The sequence below is a fragment of the Cebus imitator genome, unplaced genomic scaffold (genome assembly GCF_001604975.1).
Source record: "Cebus imitator isolate Cc_AM_T3 unplaced genomic scaffold, Cebus_imitator-1.0 Scaffold31, whole genome shotgun sequence".
NCBI classification, from domain to species: Eukaryota; Metazoa; Chordata; class Mammalia; order Primates; family Cebidae; genus Cebus; species Cebus imitator.
In genome coordinates, this window is record NW_016107346.1 from 3,673,311 (window position 1) to 3,696,610 (window position 23,300).

The 23,300-nt window shown below is 39.8% G+C and overlaps 1 protein-coding gene across 13 annotated transcripts in view; it reads right to left on the bottom strand.

Annotated features, from left to right (window-relative positions):
• Positions 1-23,300, bottom strand: part of PLCB4 (phospholipase C beta 4) — a 395,299-nt gene that overhangs the window by 225,927 nt on the left and 146,072 nt on the right. For all 13 annotated transcript variants that reach the window (XM_037736898.1, XM_017523963.2, XM_037736896.1 and 10 more), the window contains one exon: positions 23,146-23,208. The gene's annotated coding sequence lies outside the window, so the exon portion shown is untranslated. The remainder of the gene's footprint in view (positions 1-23,145; positions 23,209-23,300) is intronic.

A 23,300-nucleotide genomic window follows, 5' to 3' on the forward strand; every position in this document is an offset into this window, starting at 1 on the left:
GCCACCCCAAAATACAGCAACTGGAGGTCACTCTCTGACCCTCTCTCTCTTCTCTCCCTTGAAGCACTGTCTTAAAAGATTATTCAACCTACCTCCCCTGAAAGTAGGTCATAAGACCCTCATTCCAGAACGCTGCTCCTCTATACACAGACACCAAGAATCTGAACAAACAGGCCTTGCTGAGTTCACCCCAGTTTCTTACTATGTGATGGTTAAATGCCGAGTTAATGTTGTCAAGTTGACTGGATTGAAGGATGCAAAGTATTGTTCCTAGGTGCGTCTGTGAGGGTTTTGCCAAAGGAGATTAATAGTTGAGTCAGTGGACTGGGAGAGGCAGACCCACTCGCGATCTGGGTGGGCACCGTCTAATCAGCTGCCAGCACAGCTAGAATAAAGCAGGCAGGAAACGATGGAAGAGCAGACTTGCTGAGTTTTCTGGTTTTCATCTTTCTCCCGTGCTAGATGCTTCTTGCCCTCGAACATTGGACTCCAAGTTCTTCAGCTTTTGGGCCCTTGGACTTACAGAGTGGTTTGCCAGGGGTCTGAGGCCTTTAGCCACAGACTGAAGACTGCACTGTCAGCTTCCCTGCTTTTGAGGTCTTCAGACTCCAACTGGATTCCTTGCTCCTTAGCTTGCAGATGGCCTATTGTGGGACTTCATCTTGTGACTGTGTGAGTCAATGCTACTTGATAAACTCCCTTTCCTACATACATACCTCTATCCTGTCAGTTCTTTCCCTCTAGAGAACTCTGACTAATATATACCATGATATCGTACCCTTCCATCCTTCAGTCATACTTTTGCACAACTGTCCACAAAAATAGTTTTCCCTGGGTACTTGGCCATTCATTCCCCGAAGACTCCTATATCACAGAAAGTTTTGGTTAAATAAATTTGTCACATTTTTCTCTTGTTAATCTGTCTTTGTTATAGGGGTGTCAGCCATGAACCCTGAGACAAATATGGAAAAGATACTGCTTTTTCTGGCCTACACGATGTGTCCATTGAAATCTAGTTTATAATGCAATGTATAATGACATGGGAAGACTATCATGATATAAGATATGAAAAAATAAAACAAAGAAAATGCTTGGATACTTGACAATGTGAAAGAGGACTGTTAAGAAGTGGGGGTAAAAGGAAGAAAGTTCAAGAGAGGATAGTGGAACAAACACCATCGTCTTACATGGTAAGGAATCAAAACAGACCTTCAAATGTTAGAGGAGTAAGAAACAGAAAAATGCTACTTAAACTAACACAGGCCACAGAAAGAACTATAAATAGGTAAGTCTCAAAAAAATAAAGATTGTAGTTTATGTAAATCTTTATTCATTAAGTAAGTTAATGGCTAATACCAAAACTAATCAACTGAGTACTGGAAGATAGAAGATTTAGCTTAGATTACAGATTATGATCTATATATATGCAGATCATAATCTATATAATATATAGAGATTACAGGTATAGATTATAACTTAGATGACCACCACAAGAATTAAAAACAGAAATGGCTACAGTGATCTCCTCCAAAAAGTTACATGGGGGTGCAGGAAGTAATCTACCTCATTACATGTGCATACATTACTCTTATTAAAAAACTAAAATGTTATACTTTCCCAAGTGAATAATTATTCAACAGAGGCCCAGCTGGCTATCCAGAGACACAGGAGGGCACTTTTTGAGACAAATCAGAAAGTTTCTCAAATATAACCTAATTGTCTTTGAGTAACGTCGTTTATTTATAGCATGGAAAATTGTACTAAAAGCCTCAGTAATGAGGAACTGTTAACAATGCCCACTTTCCTTTTATGCCCTGGAAAATCACAGACACAGGTATTGTGGTATCAAAATCAGTCCACACAGCAGCCACCCAGAAAGGTGCCCTTGCCTGGTGACAGTGTGATCTCAGAAAGGATTCAGAAAGGACTCAAATGGTAAGATTGAATCTGGAGATCAAAGGCTATTGCTGTTCACCAGTGCTCCTGCTGTGCTGAAGGATGACACCCACATATGGATAAGGTGCTGTTCCTCAGGGGTGTCAACTCCACTTCCTCCTCCACAGTGCAGACCTGCACAGCAGCCTGCACCTACTGACCAGGCAGTAACCTCTAGCAAAGGACTACTTCTTTCTGAAACCATGTTCATGGGCCATGAGATGTTTGCTGGTACTGAAGTGACAACCGAACTCCTTCAGAGTTCAGTGTTAAAATACCGTATGCTGACACCCTATCCACAGGCACCAAGTTCTTCCTACAATAGCCAAACCTCCATACTTCTTGGAATCACCATTGTAATCTAGCTGCTTGGTGCTGTCACCTGGAAAACTCCAGAGCCTCCCTAGGGATGTCTAAGTTAATCATTTCATTCTTTTGCAGTTCCTATCCCCCAACCAGCCAGTCTTCTAAACCTGCATGCCTCAAAGTGATTATTTGAGAGCACTGATCTCATCATGCTACTCCATTCCTTTCCTAACGCAAAACTTTCTTTGCCTTGTCACTGCCCACCATGGTGTGTCTCCAATGTACCAAGCAATATTAATCCCTCCCTTGCTTCTTATTTAAAATACTAAGAAAGAAAAAAAGAAAAGATTTCACACACACAAAAAAATAATTTGGATAGCATTGCATACTATAACCCCCTTTGGGGGATTTAAAATCTGTATCAGGACACTCTGGGTTGAGAACATCATGGTAAAGAAAAGTGTCTGTGTTTAGTTCAGCATTTCACTTCTGTGCAAAGCATCTATTAACACCACTTAAAATTCTTCTTTTCTTGTGCAAACTTTGGCAGCACTACTGGTTTATGTTTCGGGAGCTGTGGTCTAGTGTCATGCTTCTGAAACTTGAGTGTGCACAAAGATCCCTGGCGATTTTGTGAAAACACAGATGGCTGAGCCTCGTCCCAGAGAGTCTGAGGCAGTAGATCAAGTGGAGCCCAAGATCTGGCATGTCTAACAAGCTCCTCAGTGATGCTACCAGTCCTTGGACAATACCTTGAGAAGCAAGCTCCTACCAGAAAAAGTCCGAACTTAGTAGCATTTCATTCAGGGCCATTGCTGCTTTAATCAAATCTTCATCAACCACCTTTACTACAATAACTTCACTTTGGTTATCCTATGCTGCAACTAATAAAGGTTAGGATATATGGGGGTGAGGTGGGGGATGTGGATATGTGTGACAAGCATAAAGTCATTTAAACATACGTATGCACACACACACACATTTTGATCTGGGAAGTGGTAATACAGGTATATTACATATGAAAAGTCTTGACCTAGGATTTGTGCATTTTTCCCACAAGTGAATTAGACCACAATAAATAGAACAGTGCAGAAAAGTGAGGAAAAGTAAAGTATAATACAAGAAAGCCCATTTTTAAAAATTCTTATTTTGTCTTTTTTCATTCATTCTCTCCGCAGACCTGTGGGAGAGTGTCACATTATTCCACAATCTGTATTTCTGTGACACAGTATCATGAAGGTATCATTTAGAGAAGTTACTAGAATCAAACCTATCACATAGGTGTCATGATGTCCTATGTGGCCAACACATAACAAGAGTAATCTGTATGTGGCTGGGTAAATAAATCATATTTCAGTTGTCTGTTCCCATGAAAGAAATGATCTTTTCCTTTGTTTCTTACAGGCCAACTTTTATCCAAAATCACATAACCTAAGCTGCCTTTGGATGAAATAGCATTCAGCTGTTGATCTCATCTGACATTGTTAGTTTCCATAGAAACTCATGTAGAATGCTCCCGCTTGTCTAAAATAAGTGCCTCTCCCATCAATCCAAAATGAGTTCAGGAAAGCCCTGCCTTGGTGTCTGACATCTCCCAGCCCTGCTCTGTTGCAGAAGGACAGAGAGCACATAAAAATCAGCATCTGTTACCTTTATCAGGAGAGAGGTCTCCATTACAGACACACACACGAAAGATTAAACACTGCCTTGTGCAATTAGGCTCAGACTAAATAGGCTCTTCTCTGCAGGACTCTTGTTATGAATGTTCCTGAGAGTCATATTTGCAAAACACGCACGCGTGCGTGCACACACACACACACACACACACACACACACACGGAAAGGCCTGAAAGAACCTGTGTCCTATCAATTTATATCATTACATAATTATGTAAGAAGAAGCCTTTGAGGGTAAAGTAGTGCTTTATGCCAGAAGGTTTTTCTTCCTTGTTCCGGGAGGTGGGGGTTGAAGGGGGGAAGAGCAGCAAGAATTTCAGGCCTTGGAGGAATCACTAACCTACAGGTCATTTAAACATTCTTGGTTTTATCTGTGCCATGGTATCTGCTTACCATAACCAGATTTTCCTGTGCAAACATCAAGACATCAAGAGACAAAATTAATCTAAGGTATAAAAGGTCAAGAAAGAGATTATGCTTGGGGAAGGGATGGTGACCACGGAAGGCCCTGAAGGGGGATCCTGAATACTGGGAATGTCCTGTTTCTTTATCAGGTCATGTGAGTGCATTTACTTCCTGAATATCCAGTAAGCTATTGCCTTAAGACCTGTACAACTCTTATAAATAAACAAATCACAGACAACCCAAGGCATCTAGGCAACAAAGATATCTGGCCTGGAATAGATAAAGACAATCACAGCCTGCTAAGTTTCCTGCTGAGCTGAACCAGAAAGGTAAGTTAATAACAAGATCCAGACCACTCGTGAAGATGCCAAAAACAATGACTGTGGAGCTTAAATTACATTCATCCCTCTTCAATAAGAGCTGGTTCATGAAGTGTGTCTTGCCTGGGCCTTTCTTACTCACCTAATGATGTAAACCAGCTGTTGTCTGCAGGGGGCATTTACAGAATTATCTGCCCAACAACCCACTTCTACATCTGAGAACTTTGCCAGTCAGAGCTGACTGCTCCTGCATAGGCCTCACAATCAATGCTGAGCTAGTCATTGTCTTCTCTGGGATTTTTGAAAGTGAGATTTGGAAAGAAACCAGTCTTTCCAGATGCCTGAGGCTACAAAATGGATAGTTTGCTGTCCACTACAGAAAAAGAGTCAGTTTACATCAACTACAGTCAAAGGGAACTTAGACACTATTACACATTTTTCTGTAATACTATGGATTAATACATTTTAACATTTAGGGCCTAACAGAAGCAAAAGTGATGTCAAGACCCCTGACTTTGTAACTTCTAGTGGTATTTCTTTCCACTCAACTACAGTCAACCATGCCTATGTGCATTTGCTTGATGCCATCATTATCAGCAACTGTACTTCCTTTCAAAATCAGATGCAAGGACCCCTTCCCTACCCATCATGGTCCTCTTCTCTCCTATTAGAACTCCAAGTCCAACAATGGCCAGACTGAGACCTACACTCCACTGACCATTCCATACTTTCATTATCCATCACAGTCTTCAGCTGCCCCTTTCCTTCTGACCCATCCTACATTCCATTGTCCCTCATACCTTACAACCATTCTTCACTCCCTTGCCTCATTTCCTTTCCATCATACTTGCTTTGCTAATTCCCCAAACATGGTTACACTTCATTCTCTACTAAGCAACTGCAGTAATGGAGTTTGGCTGGAGAAAACTGATGGCCAAATAAACTGGCCTTTACTTAACGCATGAGGACAAATCTGAAATGAACACTCAAGCACTGTCCAATAACCCCTCTTGGGATATTTACACTTCTAGTCTCTAAAATGATTATGTCATGCAGTAACCTCAAAGAACCAGCCTCTTCTTCCTATGCCATTTTTCAATGATGAAATTACCCCTAACCCAACATCTTACAAGTGTCAACCTATGAAGACTTCAGTGCCTCACCTTCCCTTTTCCTCAGCCCAATCCAATTAGAGTTGTTCCCTCTCATCAAGGCCCTCAGTGATCTCCAGGTTGTGAAATTCAGCCATGACTTTTCTGACTCCATCAATCATCTTGATGGCATTTGACCTAATGAATCACTCTCTCCTTCTTGAAATGTTCTTTTTTTTAGTGACAGTGATTCTACAATCTCCAAGTTTTTCCTGACCTCACCAGCCCCTTGTCCACAATCCTAACCATTTTTGGTTTGCTTAAGCTCTACATGTTTGAATGATCCATCTCTATGTATTTTCTCTTCCTAGGTGATCACAGATGGCCCCAGAGCTTTAAAGGCCATCTCTATTTCCATTACTAACCTCTGCGTCCCCAGCTCTCATACATCTGACTGCTCCAGACTCGCATATCCAACTGCTTACTTGCCATTTCCACTCAAACACTCAATAAGCATATAAAGCTTTAAAGTTGAAAGCAGAAAATTTGATTTTTTGAATCCGTATTTTTCCTCTAGTCTTTTCAGTCTCAGTAAATTTCCTACCTATTGTTTAATCTGGCACCCTGAGAGTCATTCTCAGTGCCATTTTTTTATTTACCTCACCATCCATATCCAACTCATCTGCTACTGACATGGCTTCAAAATAGTTCCCAAACTTGCTTATTTCCTCTGCATCACCACCTCCAGCACTTAGGTCTGAGCCTTTATTCTTGTGGTAATCCAACAACTACCTAACTGGCTTTTTCTCTTCCAGTTTATCTCCAACTTTATGCTCCCAATTCATTTTCCACTGCAACAATGATTTTTCTAAAATAGAAATCAGAGTGTGCCTATCAATAAATTCCCATCCCATTTAAAACAAAAACAAATAAGAAACATCAACAATTTAAAACACTCCTTCCTACAAAGGTCTAAAAGTGATCATGCATCTAGCTGCTGTCTGCCCCTCTGACTTATCTACCACTTGCTCCCCACTGGCTACTGATAGTTAAACATAAGTTCATTTCAAACTTACTTGCCACCTTACTTACAAGCAACCTTACTTAGTGTTCCCTCCATCTAGGAAGTTCTACTCTTAGTTCTTCACATTTCTGACTCTTTTTCATCATTTGGATCTAAGCTCAAACGACAACTTCATAGTTCAATTTTCTTTGACCATAAATACAAATGAATCACCTATCCTGCCATAGCCTCTACCATACCACTTCATTTTATTTTCTTCATGTTTATCACTACATGCAATTATCCTGTTCTTTCAGTGTGTTTACTTCTTTGCTATCTATTTCCCTCTATTAGAAAATATTCCTTTATAAGGTCAGGGATGTGTCTTTGTTCATTGTTCTCTTCCAAGTACTTAGAACAGTGCTTGGTGCATGGCAGACACTCAATAAATGTTTGCTAAATAAGTGAACAAATGATTGAAAAAAATACAAAAAAGTGACTAGTAAACACTAATGAGGAGGGAAAAATAAAATTTTCTAGGTCAGCATCATTATCATTTAACATTAAAACATTAAGAAGATGAAATATGAAACCCATTTTTGGATTATCAAAATGAAACGAAAATGAGATACATTTGAGTCATTTCAAGTAGATTATAATTTGGCATAAGAAGTAAAACAAAATATGCTTCCGTTTTGGCATTGCCAGCTTTTGACAATATAAATCACTGTCTCTGGCACTCTGGGGAATGAGTGACAACTGGGAATTAATAAACTCTTTGATGCTAAAAGCAAAGAAGTTGCTCTTACTAAGTTACATCAAGCATTCAACCCAAATAAACATATGACAAACATAATTTTTCTCTCAGCTTTATCTTTTAAACTACTGGAGAGTGAACAGGCCAAAATAGGACTTTAGTGGCAAGTTCTGCGTGACTAGATTGAACATCTCCAGATAATTCTAAGGGACTATTTTTCTCCTGTTCTTATTTACTTTTGTCTCTTCCAGAACTCCCACTGCATATATAAAAATTTACCTACTTTTACCACTCAGTTTTCATCAAAGAAATAATATATGGTTGACATAAATGGTAAACCTGATCTTTAGCCCCTTGCACTACATCAAATGTTGAAAATGACCTACTAATTTTACCTAGCTATAGCTACCATAATTGAACTAAATCAGTGAAATTTCCATATTTCTGTTGAAGAATTCCCAAAATTTAGTTTTAATTTATAAGATGTTGGCTTGGTCATATGATCCAGGTATATAATATGAAACTACTCTAAACAGTTTTCTTGCTTGTTCCTGCCCACTGTTTTAAACAATGGACAATTTAGAAACAAATAAATAATCCCTGACCTAAAGGTAGATCAGAGCTCTAATCTTTAATCAAACCCATGTTCCTAATCTTTAATCAAACCCATGTTCCCTTTTGATGACTATAAATATTTTACATTGTTCTAGATTAATAATGTCTTGGATTACAAGAAACATGGGCAATTCCTCTCAAATTACCAAACTTATTGAGGTATGTGTTATATACAATAAAACGTATCCATGTTAACTAGCATCACAATCAAGATATTAGAGCCTTGTCCATCAGCCCAAAAGTTTCTTGGACCCTTCTGTCATTACCCTCCTTCAACACACACATGTAAGCAACCACTGATGTATGCAACCACTGATCTGCTTTCTATCACTACAGATTAGATCTGTCTGCTTGAGAATATTCTATAAATTAAATGACATAGCATTCATCCTTTTATGAGGTGCCTTTTTCACCCAGCAGAATGTTTTTTAGGTTCATCCAAGTTGTTGTTTGTATCAATGACCTGTTCCTTTTTTATTGCTAAGCAGTACTCCATTGCATGCATACATTATAACTTTTTTATCCATCACCTGTTGGTGGATAATTAGTTGCTTCTGGTTTTTGCTATTATGACTAAAGCTGCTACGAACATACATTTATAAGTCGTTGTGTGGAGGTAAGTTTTCATTTTCTTGGGAAATAAAACCTAGGAATAAAATTGCTGCAGAATATAACCTAGGAGTAAAATTGCTGCAGTCATATGGTAAGTAAATGTTTAACCAGATAAGAATCTGCCAAGATGTTTTTTATGTAAATGTACTAAAATTATTTTATGATTGCTTTCCAAATATAAAACTTTAATACTGAAATTTTCACACTCTACACATCAGTTTCCTCTCTCTGCCCTGTAAGATGCTAATATGTTCTTCTCCACCTCCATAGAAATTCAGTGCACTATCTCACAATGAGGCTAAGGAGCCCTGCTATATACAGCATTATTTTATATAACACCAGAACTAATTAGATGGGGGGCTCCCTTAACAGAGCCCCATGTGAATACCAAGGACTAGTGACTATGGCAAGAAGGTGGCAGCTCTCTCCAAGAGGGTTTATATGCAGCATTAATCTCCCATATAAGGTGTTATGGCTGAATTTTCTTAAGTAACCCCCCTACACAAGACCCCAAAAACCCAGTTCTTTTGTAAGAGCTTCATGAGACCTGACCCCGTAAGATAAAAGCTTGAGGTTTCCCCTGGGCCACCTCATCCACGGAGGCTTCATTCAAAATAGGATATGGGAAGAAAAGGGAACTATCATCCAGAGTTCTCCTAAGATCTCTCCCAGTGCTCTAGATAGACAAAGCAAAACAGGAAAACAAAAGACAACCAGCATTATAAGAAATGTTCTGATTAAACTATTTCTCCAAATTTGGCAATAAAGAACTTCCACCCATAAATAAATACACTTGTAATTCCTTTCCAGATTGTTATTTTCTGATTCATGAGTATAAGCAAAGTCTGTTATTAATAGAATACACAATAGGGCCACAGGACTGTTACAGTCAAATATTCCTTGTCTCCCAAGCCATCACCTGAAAAGGTCTATTTCCTCACCTCTTGAATCTGGGCTGGCCTGTGACTTGCCTTGGCCAATAGAATTGTGGCAGAAATGATGGCATGGTTTTGCTCTTGCACTCTGGGTACTTTGCGACTGTCATGCAACCAAGCCCAAACTGCTCTGCTGGAAGGCAAGAGGCACATGGAGAAGAAATGAGCCATGCCAGCTAAGACCACCCGAACTGCCCTCGGCAGTTGACCAAAGACCCATAAGTGAGCCCAGTGGAGAACTTCCCAATCAGGGCCAGCTGAAATTGCTGACCCACTGAATTGTGAGCAAAATGAGGAGCTACTGTTTTGAGCCACTAAATTTTGGGGGTATTCTGTTACTCACTGAAAGCTAACTGAGACATCGATCAGTCAGGAAAATCACTTATTTCCTATTATCAGTCTACAGATTTCCCTCCTAAAACTTTTCCTTAATTTCATGGCCTGACTATTGACCCACTTTTCTAGTTCTTAGTTCCTGCTTTATCTATGTTCTCCTTTACCCCATACTGCCTATTATGGACAAAATTGTATCCCTCACTGCCCTCAAATGTCTATTTTGAAGCTTTAACTCCTAGTACTTTAGAACATGATTGCATTTGTATTTGGCTGTATCTTTGAAGAGGTTATTAAGTTAGAATAAGGCTGTTTGGATGGGCCCAAATCCAATGTAATTGGTGTTTTTATAAGAGGAGGAAATTTGGACACGAAAAGAGGCATGAGGAATGTGAGTGCACAGAGCAAACACCACGTGAGGACACAGAGAGAAAGCAGCCATCTGCAAGCCAAGGAGGAAGGCCACAGAAGAAATTACACCTGCCAACACCTTGATCTTGGACTTCTGGCCTCTAGAACTGTGATCCAGTCTGTGGTATTTTTCAGCCCTAGCTGATTTTCACTACCTGTGGGGGAAAAAAACAGGTGTAATACATTTCCCAGCATTTTCCCCCTGGTAATCACTCTGATAATTCCTTTTTAACCTTCAAAAAAAAAATGTTAGGGGGCAAGGGATGTGGGGAGGGAGAGCATCAGGAAGAATAGCTCATGGATGCTGGGCCTAATCCCTAGGTGGTGGGATGATCTGTGCAGAAAACCACTGTGACACGTGTTTATCTATGTAACAAGCCTGCACATCTTGCACATGTTTCCCTGAACTTAAAATAAAATTTGAAGAAAAAAAGTTTTAAACACAAAGAACCCAGGTTTGTTGTAAAAACCATTTTTAAATGAATTAAGAGGTACCAAATAAAGTAAAAAATATACATGAATAAGTTCACCACGTCTTGGGACAGCATAAAGAGGTGAAACTTCTACCTCCACTGTCACCTTGAGAGGGAATCCCGGTTGGCCGTTTGGTGTTTCTTCCTGCAGCATACACTTTGGTTACTGACCTTCCACACTGCACAGTAACCTCTGTGAAAGGCACTGAGCACAAGCAGGGGACGTGTGACCTTTTGGTGGCTGCACCTCATCCTAATATGTTTCCTTTGTTTTTGGAATCTCTGAATCAATTTTAGTGGCTAAGAAATGACGACTGCTCATGCTTGTAATAGATCTGAAAGCACACATCCACCAAAAGGAGCTTTATTCTGTACCCGTTTAATGAGAGTTTCTTGTTGTTAGTACTGCCACTACCGCAGGGAAACAAACTCTCACAGTGGATGAATTAGGCAGGAGGTTTCAGTCCACACTTCCTCTGGAGATCCTTATAAAAAGGCTGCTTTATGGGATGACCCTTAAGAATCACAGTTTTTGTATATTAAACAAAAATAAGGGCTATCATTTATTGAACACTCACTATGTCTTAGGCCCTCTCTAAGAGCATGGGGTTTGTTTCATTTTGTTTGCACCAGATGAGAATGTTATCTTCACAGCGATGCCAAAAGCTCCTGCCAAACCATGAAGACCAAGGACCTTAGTGGTGAGTTCTGGCTAGCCCCCAAGTCAGGCCTGTTGACATCAGCTGCCTCTTAGGAATCTACTTCTCAGCAGTCTCTCCATCTCAGCTTTAGGAAGCTCTGCATGGGCTGGGAAGTCAACTTTCTCTACCCACGAAGATGGCCCTGGGCCTTTTTGCCTTAGCCCATTTCTTCCTACCTCCTTTAGTATGTCAGTTCCAAGAAGTTCTCCCATTACAGTTACTGACATGTTTCACTCCGTGCTCTAGGCTCATGAGTGTCTAATACACACATAAACACACATACACACATAAACAGACATATACACATAAACACACATATGTACTTGCTTCTAATAGTATTTTGATGAGGGTCTGCTGAAAAACACATGTGTCTCCTTCTTATAACTTCCCATCATCAAGGTATCCAGTAGATAAAGCAGTTTTTTATCCCCATCCCCTAACCCTCAGTAGCAATCTCTCAACTTCCATTAGACGAGGACTTTAAAGACCATCTGGAAGTGCTTAAAAAGCAGTTGCTGAGGATTCACAGCTAAAAGTTCTTTTCAAAAGAAAAATCCTACATAGTCTCCTCTACTCAAAAAGGAAGTCTAGAGGTCAAACATACTGGAAACAAATGTGACTCATCACAGCAAAATCACCTGCCTTCTTCCTTACTCTCTGTCACCACAATTTTGATTTCTTCCTGATTTTGATGCCGGCATCACAGCTTTCTTTTATATAAGAGAAAGTTGTTTTCAGCATTGCTTCTATAATTGAAGACAATAACTAGTACAGGCAAACATATGCATAAATCAGAACTATGTCTAGTTATCACTGCAAATGAGAAGCTCATACATTTGCTCTTTTCCAAAAGGCTGCTGAAATATGGCCCTCTGGAATTCTAACAAGCAGCTTTATCTTAGCAGTCTGTGCACTGGCTTTGCTTTGAATACCACTGATGCAGTTCTCATCAAGGTTTCCAGGGCTTCTAGAATGTAAAACTTTAAGCAAGAGAGGCCCTTGGACTGTAGCACATCTATAATAACCCATAGGCAATCACATGATTATTCACTGGAGTTGCTGCTTTCTCCTGAGCTGTAATACCATAGTTTAAAAATCACTACAGGACAAAACAAAATAAAGGTATTACTTTTTTATTTATAAAATAAAACTCTTCCTTCAAGAGGAGCCCCGAGTAGCCAAAATAATTATGGAAAAGAACAAAGTTGGAGGACTCACATTTCCTGAAATCAAAACTTACTACAAAAGACACAGTAAAACACACACACACACACACACACACACACACACACACACTAGTGTGTTACTGATGTAAGTGTAGGCATATAGAACAAAGCAATGGAATTGAGAATCAAGAAATAAACTCACAAATCTATGGCCAATGGACTCCTGACAAGGGTGCCAAGATCATTCAATCTTGGAAAGAATAGTTTCATCAATAAATGGTGCTGGGGCAACTGGATAATAACATGCAAATGAATGAAATTAGACCCGTAACTCACATGATAATTAGTCATGGCTCCATGATCTAAATATAAGAGCTAAAATCATAAAACTGTTAGAAGAAAACATACAGGGCAAATCTTAGGGTAACTTTTCATAAACTTGGATTCTTAAATATAACAAAAAATATGAACAGAGCTTACATATGACAAGAAAAGTGGGAGCAACAAAAAAAAGATAAATTTGACTTTGTCAAAATTGAAAACTTTTGTGTATCAAAAATATGGTTAAGAAAATGAAAGACAACCTGTAGAATGGGAGCAAATATCTTCAAGTCATATGGCTGAAAAGGATCAAGTGCCTAGTGCAGATAAAAAAAACTCTTACGACTAAATCAACAAAAACAAAAAGCAGACAACCCACTTTAACAATGGGCAAAGGTCAGAGAAGAGATATAAATTATCAGCAAGCAAGTAAAAAGGTGAACAATAGCATCAGTCATTAGGGAATATAAAGCAAAACCACAAGGTGGTACAATTTCATCCCCACTAAGAAAGCTCTCATTTAAAAAGCAAACAAAAAACAGAAAATAAGTGTTGGTGAGGATGTGAAGAAATCACAACACTCACTGTTGTTAATGGGAAGGTAAATGATTAGAATCCACAGAAATGTCACTGTGTGAAGTCCTAGCTGCAGAGCACCATTAGGTAGGGAAAGGGTCCCAAAGTGAGAATAATGTGATACCCTGAGCCCCTCAACACCAGTGCCTTGCAGACTCTTAATTCCCTTCTACTTGTACAGAAGAAAGGGCAGAAGCCCAGAGAGGAGGAGAAATAAGTAAGTTAACTAGAAATTAGTTCTGAGCCTCATGAAACAGTCTTGTTTTAGAATATCAGCATCTATAGGAAAGGAAAGATAATGGGGACGAAGACTTTGAGTCTCTGCAACAAGACAAGTCCAATACATTCACCATTTCCCTGTCAATACTTCCAAAACCAATGAAAAGGGTGATACTGTGCTGATTTTACAGATGGGACAACCAAAGTCCCAGGTTTCAGAGCTCACATTCTTCCCACCACACTGTGATGTATCCAGTCAAGTAACAAATTTAAAAATCACCAAGAGCCATCATTCAGTTTTTCAGTAAACTTCTAATGGCTCAGAGGAGTGGGTTAACTTCTATTTTTCTATTAGCTCAGTATGGATTCTTTAACATATCTCCAACACAAAAATGTAACGGCATCTATCCAAATTCTAGACCCCTTTATTATTATGTGGGGAGTATTTAAAAAAAAAAAACAACAGTACTGTTGAAACAGTTTCTCACAGCTTATTTTTCACAGGTGGACTGCTTCCTCCTAGCTACCTGAATGGTTGTGTAAAGCCACCAGTCCTCCAGCCATACAGAAAGGGTCAGGAGATCACGTCAACACTTTTACCAGCAGTGTATCTGAAGCCTCCTCAAACTGCTCTCTTCCTGCTTTTGTGACACTTGATTCCCCCCTACGGGCCACAAAACACGGAAAGGAATGAAGCAGCTGATCTGCAAGATGGTTGCAGCCCAAGGTCATCGGCTGGTTCCTCTCCTGGGAGGGTTTATTTTAGTCTTCAGTCCTCAGCAAACTGCCCTATCCCACCTGAGGACAGCAAAGACAAGACGTCTACTCTTCTTTTCATTTTGGAAAAGTATAATAGTTTATTAAGAACTTTCCAAATGCAACAATGTCCAATGATTTTAAACATTTTATTGATATATCAAAAAAAAAAAAAATCCAGGGAGCTGAATCGGATTTATTTTTCCCCCCTCTCTTATAGAAGCAGAAAAAACAAAGCAAAAATTTCCAATGTGGGAGAAAAGTCCATATTTCATTTCTGGGAAAGATTCAGAATGCCCAATTTAACATGGGAGTGTATGGAACAGGTAAGGAGACAAGAAATCCTACTTTTGGAATAAGAATTTCTTACTGTTGCCACCACAAAGGCCCTCAGGAAATGACACAGAAAAACAACTGTAATATCAAAATGACTTCAATAGCAGCGTACTCACAAACAATATGTGGCAAGCTCAAAGAAACTACAAAATCTAAGTGAAATAGCTAGAATTTTAGACTATTTTTCTAGACTGGACTGTTAGATCTTTTCCAGTTCCCTCAAACCTTGAACGTAAACTGAAGGTAGAACAATTAACAATGCTAATACAACCTTTTAAAAAGTTCAACTGAAAATGAGGACAAGCCTAAAGCACTTGTTAAGCAGAAAAAGAACATTTTGTTTTCAAATATATCCCACTACTATAATTTATGGTTAATGCTTCCCTAACATTTTATTTAAAAAATTTTTTAAAGTGAAAAAAATTAATATTATATATATTTATACACCATAAGCATACACTATGTGATATATATGAACAGTATACCCATATACTTACCAGGTAGATTCTACAATGAACATTTTACGCTACTAGCTTTTTTGATTATCTAGCCCTTCATTCATCAGTCTACCCATCCATCAGCTTTTTTGAAGCCATTTCATCGTAAATAAGTTGCAGAACTCAGCATACTTCACCTAAACTCTTACACAGCTGGTATTTCAATCTTTCCAGCTGAAAGTTATGACTGTGCAAAAGAAAGGAAGAAAAGAAAGTAAGCCAAGTCTCACTATGCACCTAGTTTCAGAGCCCACGTTGGGGTAAAGATGAGATTCTGGCAAAGGAGAGGGATTTCCTGTGAAAACCAGGGGGAAGAGTATTTGGCAGAATGTTGAGCTTAGCAGCCTGTTAGGAAAGTTCTCTCTCAAAGGTCATGGTGTTGGTGCTATGCTTCTCCTCTTTCCTTCTAATCACCTTGGGAAGAGAAACCCAGTTGGCCAGGGAAAGCAACAGACAGAGTGAAAGAAACCCACCCTAGAAACAGAATGATGGTGAGACAAGACTGGCAGTTGGCCAGACTAAAGAATTGTTTTCTGGAGAGGACATCCTTCGGTGGAAAAGGTAAGACAAGTCTTTTCGGTAAGCCCAGTAAGGGGTTAGAACATTCGTCCTTCTTTTCATTTTTGCTCTCTCTCTCTCCACTCTCTCTCAATTCCTCCACAAATAAAAACCGAGAGGAGAACAGATGGGGTTGGCATATGCCCACTATTCTTCTAACAAAGAAGGAAACATAATGAAAAATAAACAGAGCACCCAGGTTAGCCATTTAGGGCCTAAGCAGAAGACTTTACATTTTGTTAAGGGCTGCCCAGTCCAGCTTACTAGGTAAGGAGAGAAGACAGAGCCACTGTACAGAAGGGTCCCCGAGAATGAAAGCTATGTTCATACCGCAGCACTCCCAGAACACAGCTCAGTAGGACAAGATGCAGACAGCAGTGGCAATGGAGAGGGTCCCTGAGGCAGATGATATTGCCCAAAAATAGCTGCAACATTATCTTCATACAATGTGACTTCAATACTCCTGTCTCTGAGCAGTGAACTCGTAAGTCTCCTCCCTTTGAAACTGGGCAGGTGCCATTTTGCGTTCCATGGTTTCAGGTACCAAAGGTAAATTGCAGTCCAAAAATACGAAATGGAAAATTCCAGAGATAATTCATAAGCTTTAAATTGGGAGCCATTCTGAGGAGTACGATGCAATCTCTCACATCCAGAGTCATCCTTTTGTCTAGCTTATCCCACGCTGTACACTCTGGCTACCCACTTATTAGCCACGAGCAGCTATCTTGATTATCAGAAAAAACACAACATACATAGAATTTGGTACCAAACACAGTTTCAAGCATCTGCTGGGGGTCTTGGGACATAATCCCTGCAGATAAGAGAAGACTACTGTAATACAATGGAAGTGACCATGCATGACTTCCAAGGCCAAGTTATAAAGCAATGCTGCTTCCACCTGGTCGGCCAGAATAATCACACTGAAGCCCAGGCAGCCTGTCTCCCTGCCCTGAAGCTGCCATGCTATGAAAATGAAGCTACCGATGAAGAGAGACCGCATAGAGAGGACCACATGAGACTGCGTGAAGAGGAAGAGATGCTGAGCCACACCAGCTGCCTGCTCTTCCGGCGTCAGCTCCCACCTGACTACAACTGTACGAGACAGCCGGAGCCAGAAAGGCACAGCTGGGCCCTTCCCTAACTCCTGATTGCAGAAAAAGTGAGAGGTAAAAAGGTGACTGCCGTCGTTTGCAGCCACTATATCTTCAAGTGACTTCTTACATAACAATAAATAACCAGAACAGGTCCTATCATATACACTGTATCATAGTGATATCTCATTTCATGTACTGCAAAATTCAACTCTTTGAGCCTGGTATCAGTCTGGCCATTAACTCTACCTTTTTCATTGTATATTTAACACTCCAGCCCCATGAGTTTACATAAAAGAGCTATACCCAAACTTTTCTAGAATCCTCCCCCAAAACATATTATATACATATAGAGATTTTTTTTTTTTCCTATTGAAATACTCTCCCTTTCCTCTTTAAAATTTCTCTACTTTCTACCCTCCATTCAAGGCCCATGATCTTCTAAAAAGTGACGCTTGAAGGGTATCAGTGACATCTGAACTGCCAAACCTAAACGTTTTAATACTAATTCATGTACAACAGGGCACTACATCCAAAAATGGAAGTAGCAATAGCACCTCAAGGACAGATCAGCTCACTCTCTCTGGACGACAGTACTGCCTCATTTCCTCACTGAGTAGTGTTACAAAAGCTGGGAGACTCGGGAGCACGGACAAAGAGTCTTATTCAAAGACAATAAAGCCTTTTGCCAGAGTTCCTCTGCAGTATTCTAAAGTTGCACTGGGCAATATGGTACCATGAGCCAAATGTTGCTTTCAAGCACTGAAGTATGGCTGGCTAGTCTTGAGATTTGTTATAAGTACAAAATATTCAGTAAACAACAACAACAAAAAAAGGGGGTAAAACCCCCATAATGTTTACATTGATTAAATGTTGAAATAATTATTTGGATATGCTAAGTTAAGTGTTAATAAAATTAATTTCATCAGTCATTTTGGACATTCTAGCCTCCAGTTTAGGTTGCTGTAACCTCTTTCTTTTCGCTGTTTTAATGAAGCTACAAGAAAATTTGAAATATTGTATGTTTTATACATGACACTTCCGTTGGGTAGTGCTGGCTGGTCTGGGATATCAGGTGAACAATCATGAAATTTTGTGCTAGACTCAATCGAAGGAACCATCAGGGCTGGGTGCAGTAGCTCATGCCCGTCATACTGGAAACTTGGGAGGCTAAGTTGGAAGGATCACTTGAGGCCAGGAGTTACAAACTAGCCTCATCAACACAGCCAAACCCCAACTCTACAAAAAATTTTTAAAATTAGCCAGGTATGGTGGTGCATACTTGTAGTCCCAGCTTCTTAGGAGGCTGAGGCAGGAGGATCACTTGAGCCCAGGAGTTCCAGGCTGCAATGAGCTATGTCAAGCCACTGCACTTCAGCCCAGGCAACAGAACCAGACCCTGTCACATAACATAACACATAAAATAAAATAATCAATTAAAATAGAAAGTACCCAGGAAACATTATATATTCTCTTAAAAGCTTATGAAAAGAAAATACTTTTAAAGGCAAAGGTGAACTATTAGGAAATAAAGAATGGCTAAAAGAGATGAGAATGAAAAATAATAAAGTTAACATGTGTGCTTAGAAATGTTCCTAGCAAGAATAATCTCTAATCATACAATCACACATCCTCACCTCTTCTTTCAGGGCACTGAAATCATTATCCATGATTTTACTAAGGAAAGATTTGAAATGTCAGGTTTTCTATTTCTAAAACTCTAATATAGGTAGAAATTCTACTCCCTGAAAATTAGCTAGGTGTCTCCCAACACTGCAATCACTTTAGGACTTAGCTCTTTGAAGCAGTAGCTCATTACAGGCTCAGAGGAAGAAAAAGAATTCTATGCAGCTTCTATAAGTGCTTAACCTACACCAGGAAATGGCCTAAGGATTAAAAATGTGCCTGCACTGTCTTCAACCATTGTGGAATACAGTGTGGCGCTTCCTCAGGGACCTAGAAATAGAAATTCCATTTGACCCAGCAATCCCATTACTGGGTATATATCCAAAGGATTATAAATCATTCTACTGTAAGGACGAATGTTCATTGCAGCACTGTTTACAATAGCAAAGACCTGGAAACAACCCAAATGCCCATCGATGATAGACTGGACAGGGAAAATGTGGCACATATACACCATGGAATATTATGCAGCCATCAAAAACGATGAGTTTGTGTCCTTTGTAGGGACATGGATGAACCTGGAAACCATCATTCTCAGCAAACTCACAGAAGAGCAGAAGATCAAACACCGCATATTCTCACTCATAGGCAGGTGTTGAACAATGAGAACACATGGACACAGGGAGGGGAGCACTACACACTGGGGTCAGTTGGGGGGAAATAGGGGAGGGACGGTGGGGGGTGGGGAGTTGGGGAGAGATAGCAAGGGGAGAGATGCCTGATGTAGGTGATAGGGAGGAAGGCAGCAAATCACACTGCCACGTGTGTACTTATGCAACAATCTTGCATTTTCTTCACATGTACCCCAAAACCTAAAATGCAATAAAATAAATAAATGGGGGAAAAAATGTGCCTGCAGGAGTGAGGAAGAGAGGAAGACAGTATGTGGCTTGGTAGAGCAGACACTCTAGTGTCCTGCCCAGATAACACTGGGTCCCTTTAATGGTTTTGTGTGCCCTTTCCCAGCTTTTGTGTGCTTTGCTTCTAAGGGATGGTACCAACATTTCTTAAGAAAAACCCTTTTCAACCACCCGAAGCTGTTTGACCTGCAGATAAATAGCGCAGACATGCTTGGAAGTTTACAGCCCTCTCTTACCTGTCCACAGACAGTTGACTGATCAGGAGTGGAAAAGCCTAGCTCCATTGCCTTGAAGTGGAACGGACTCTAGGGAGCAATTATGTTCCAGAGCTCCCAACTGCACCCCACCAACTCTGCCCCCAGGATCAAGCTGGGGCAGGCACATTGCTTGAATCATCCCCTGCTTGGCTTCTTCTTCCCTTTCCCTTCCCTTCCTCCACTCAGTAGTTTCTCCTGGGAGCCCTGCCTTGATAAACCACTTGTGCAGAAATCCTCTTCTCAGACTGCTTCTGGAGAGCTCATCTCACGACTCTTGGCATGCATGAATGTGCTCTAAGAAAATGTGAAAGAAACCACAGGTTTTTGTGCTTGCTATTGTTGTACCATGGATAAGAGCTTCTATAAAACTCAAGAGTTTGAAATAACTGCAGTATTTACAGGTTAATAAGAGGTATCTTCATTCCTAAAGAGCAGTGCAGCAGCCTTAGGCCATATATCTTAGATCGAGAAAAAATATGGTAATAGCTGGCACAACATATCTATGTCTCCAAGGTACAAGAGAAGACAGGACAACGAGTAAGGCTCTAAAGTAGAGGCAAGAAAGAAAAGTAAACATTGAGTGTGGTGAGCTGCATGCCTAACACTAATGTTCTAAATTCTGTATATAATTAATATATATATTTTTTGAGACGGAGTCTTGCCTGTCACCCAGGCTGGAGGGCAGTGGTGCAATCTCAGCTTACTGCAAACCTCCACCTCCTGGGTTCAAATGATTCTCCTGTCTCAGCCTCTCGAGTAGCTGGGATTACAGGCATGCATCATCACATCTGGCTAACTTTTTTGTATTTTTAGTAAAGACAGGGTTTCAACATGTTGACCAGGCTGGTCTTGAACCCCTGACCTCAGGTAATCTGCCTGACTTGGCCTCCCAAAGTGCTGGGATTACAGGCGTGAGCCACCATGCCCGGCCTATAATTAATATTTAATAAAAACAATTTAAAATAATTTAGAAAGGAAGAAAGCGCCTCCAACATCAGGTAGGTTTTTCAGAAGAATAGTGTATCTTCCAAACTAAAATACCACAGGAGAGAAGTTATCAAGGGTTATTTACTTCCTTTTTCTGAAACTTGAAAGCAGTTTTTGATTGCACTAAACTAAGACATGCCTCTTCAGCAAGATCCAATCTAAAGCTCCCAATACAAAGATCACTCAATGCAAGGGTGAGGATAATCCATCCAAAAACAGTCATTTTGTTCTCTAAATAAATGTTTTCTATTTTAGGAGTTCATTGACCAACACTGTTTTTGTTTGTTTGTTTGTTTGTTTGTTTTTAAGAAAAGCAAAACGGAATGTGACATATAAGCAAGATCCAAAATAGACCTTCTGCCTTTATAAGAATAAAAACATATTCTGAATGTGTTATAAATGGGCCTAAAAAATACATTAAGAACTAACATAGAGTCAGAGCTCCTCACTGTTGGAAGTATGGGGAAATAAAACAGGCATTTCAAGACAAAATCAGAAATGCTCAGGTTCCAGAGCCTAGATGTTTCCAATTCTGAGTATGGGAAGATATTATAGAAGAATCAGATTTTAGTTTAGTGTTTTAAAAAACAACTCATAATTCAAGATATGTAGCAAGTGAATGATTCTAGAGTAGAGGCCAAATGGTTTTATTTTTAGGAGAGGATGGAGGGACATTTGGAAGGATTCTCTGGGAGAAAGGCAAGACTAACATAAGCAACCAACCACCAGGTGACATCTGGGGCTCCAAGTCTAATCAGGCCCTATTGGGTGAGGACGAGAGTACACAGCCCATGTACTATGTTTCAGCCCCAGGAACTACGGCCATCCAAAGTCTTTGTAAAATTAGATGCATGGCATTTATACTCCTTAATGTAGAGAAATTTATTATTTGAACTTGAAATATTTAACAAAACTTCTGAGCTCTGTTGGGGTTCTTTTTTTTGGACTCTTGAATCAAGTGTTTATTATATTCACTAAGCACATAATTCATCATAGGAACCATTTATAAATACAGCTGATGAAAAATGACCTATTTAAGGATTATACAACTCTTATACAGAGAAAGTGGATAGTCCAGATTAATGTGACGAAGGAGTGAAAAGCAGATATGTATCCACACTGATTTAAAATCCTTAGAGAATTATTCATTCTCCCCCACTCCCCAACTCTGCTTTGCCTACTAAGACATGGTTTATGAGTCATCCTTGGGGAGTAGTAAAAGATAGTGCACTTAACTAAAAATAGGTAGGAACATTCAATAATAAATCTACTTTCTGGATCTCTCTTGTCATCATTAAACACTGATCACTTAGAGAAGTGTCAGGTTGTGTGATTCTTCCTTCCCCTTGCTGAATGGCCAGAAGAAAATCAGCTACAGGCACTGCCAGAAGATAATGAAGTATCTCACATGATATGCAGCACACAGGAGGAAAAAAAATGCTACCATTAAATGCCAACGACCTGTAGGAACAGATCCTCCAGGAGGACCTATTGGGAGGAACAGTAAAGTTGCTGGTTCATGCCATTGCTACAAAATAGACTCTTGTTGCTGAAGGTAAGAAATGATACATAGTCCAAATGCTTTACTTATAACAGCAATAGAAAAACAGCAATTCAACCAAGGGATTATAAAAGAACAATGTCTCCTGTTCACTAGGATTTTGGCTCTGGGATACAAATATTGGCAAGTTACAGTTTATAATAAAACAAATCGGCCATATAAAGATATTTCCAGTTCCCCTTTTAGCGTTTCTTTAAAGGTTTATAAAATGGACCATTAGGGGAGCACTGGAAGAATTTATTTACATCATCCCCTAGGTAGGCCCCCCCAAAATGGAGGATTTTTGCTGACTATGTGCACAGTTGTGATTTTTCACATTGGTGGGAATCTTCTTAAGCAAAATCTGCATAGGACTGAAAACAAGTCGCATACATTTCTCCCCAGAAAGAACTGTAAACAATGATGACTTCAAAAACATCTGATGCTTACTAAATGCAGGCAATACTATCACAAAAAGCAAGTAGAAAATCTGGCAAAGGGTAAAGGGCCCAAGGTTAGTAGTGAAATTAATAAACTTGAACCTAGAAAGTGCTGGGAGATCCTGCTTAATGTTCTGCCACACCAGGGAAGATGATTGTGAATCAGTTATGAGAGGCATTTCAGAAGCAGCATCAGCTGGAATGAAGGGATTCATCTTACAGACTGAAAGTTCTAGAACCCTACAACCAAAGACTCTCCACACAGGCTGTAAAGTACTCACCGGGCAGCTCTGGACTGACTGCAGGTGATGTCCACTTTGTCAAACTCACAGCAGCACTGTCCTCTGTGAAACAGACATAGACAAGAGACAAATCAATGTAAAGGACTTACGTTTTCATAGAGAAAAACAGTCCTTTGCATTTCAAAATCAGAATC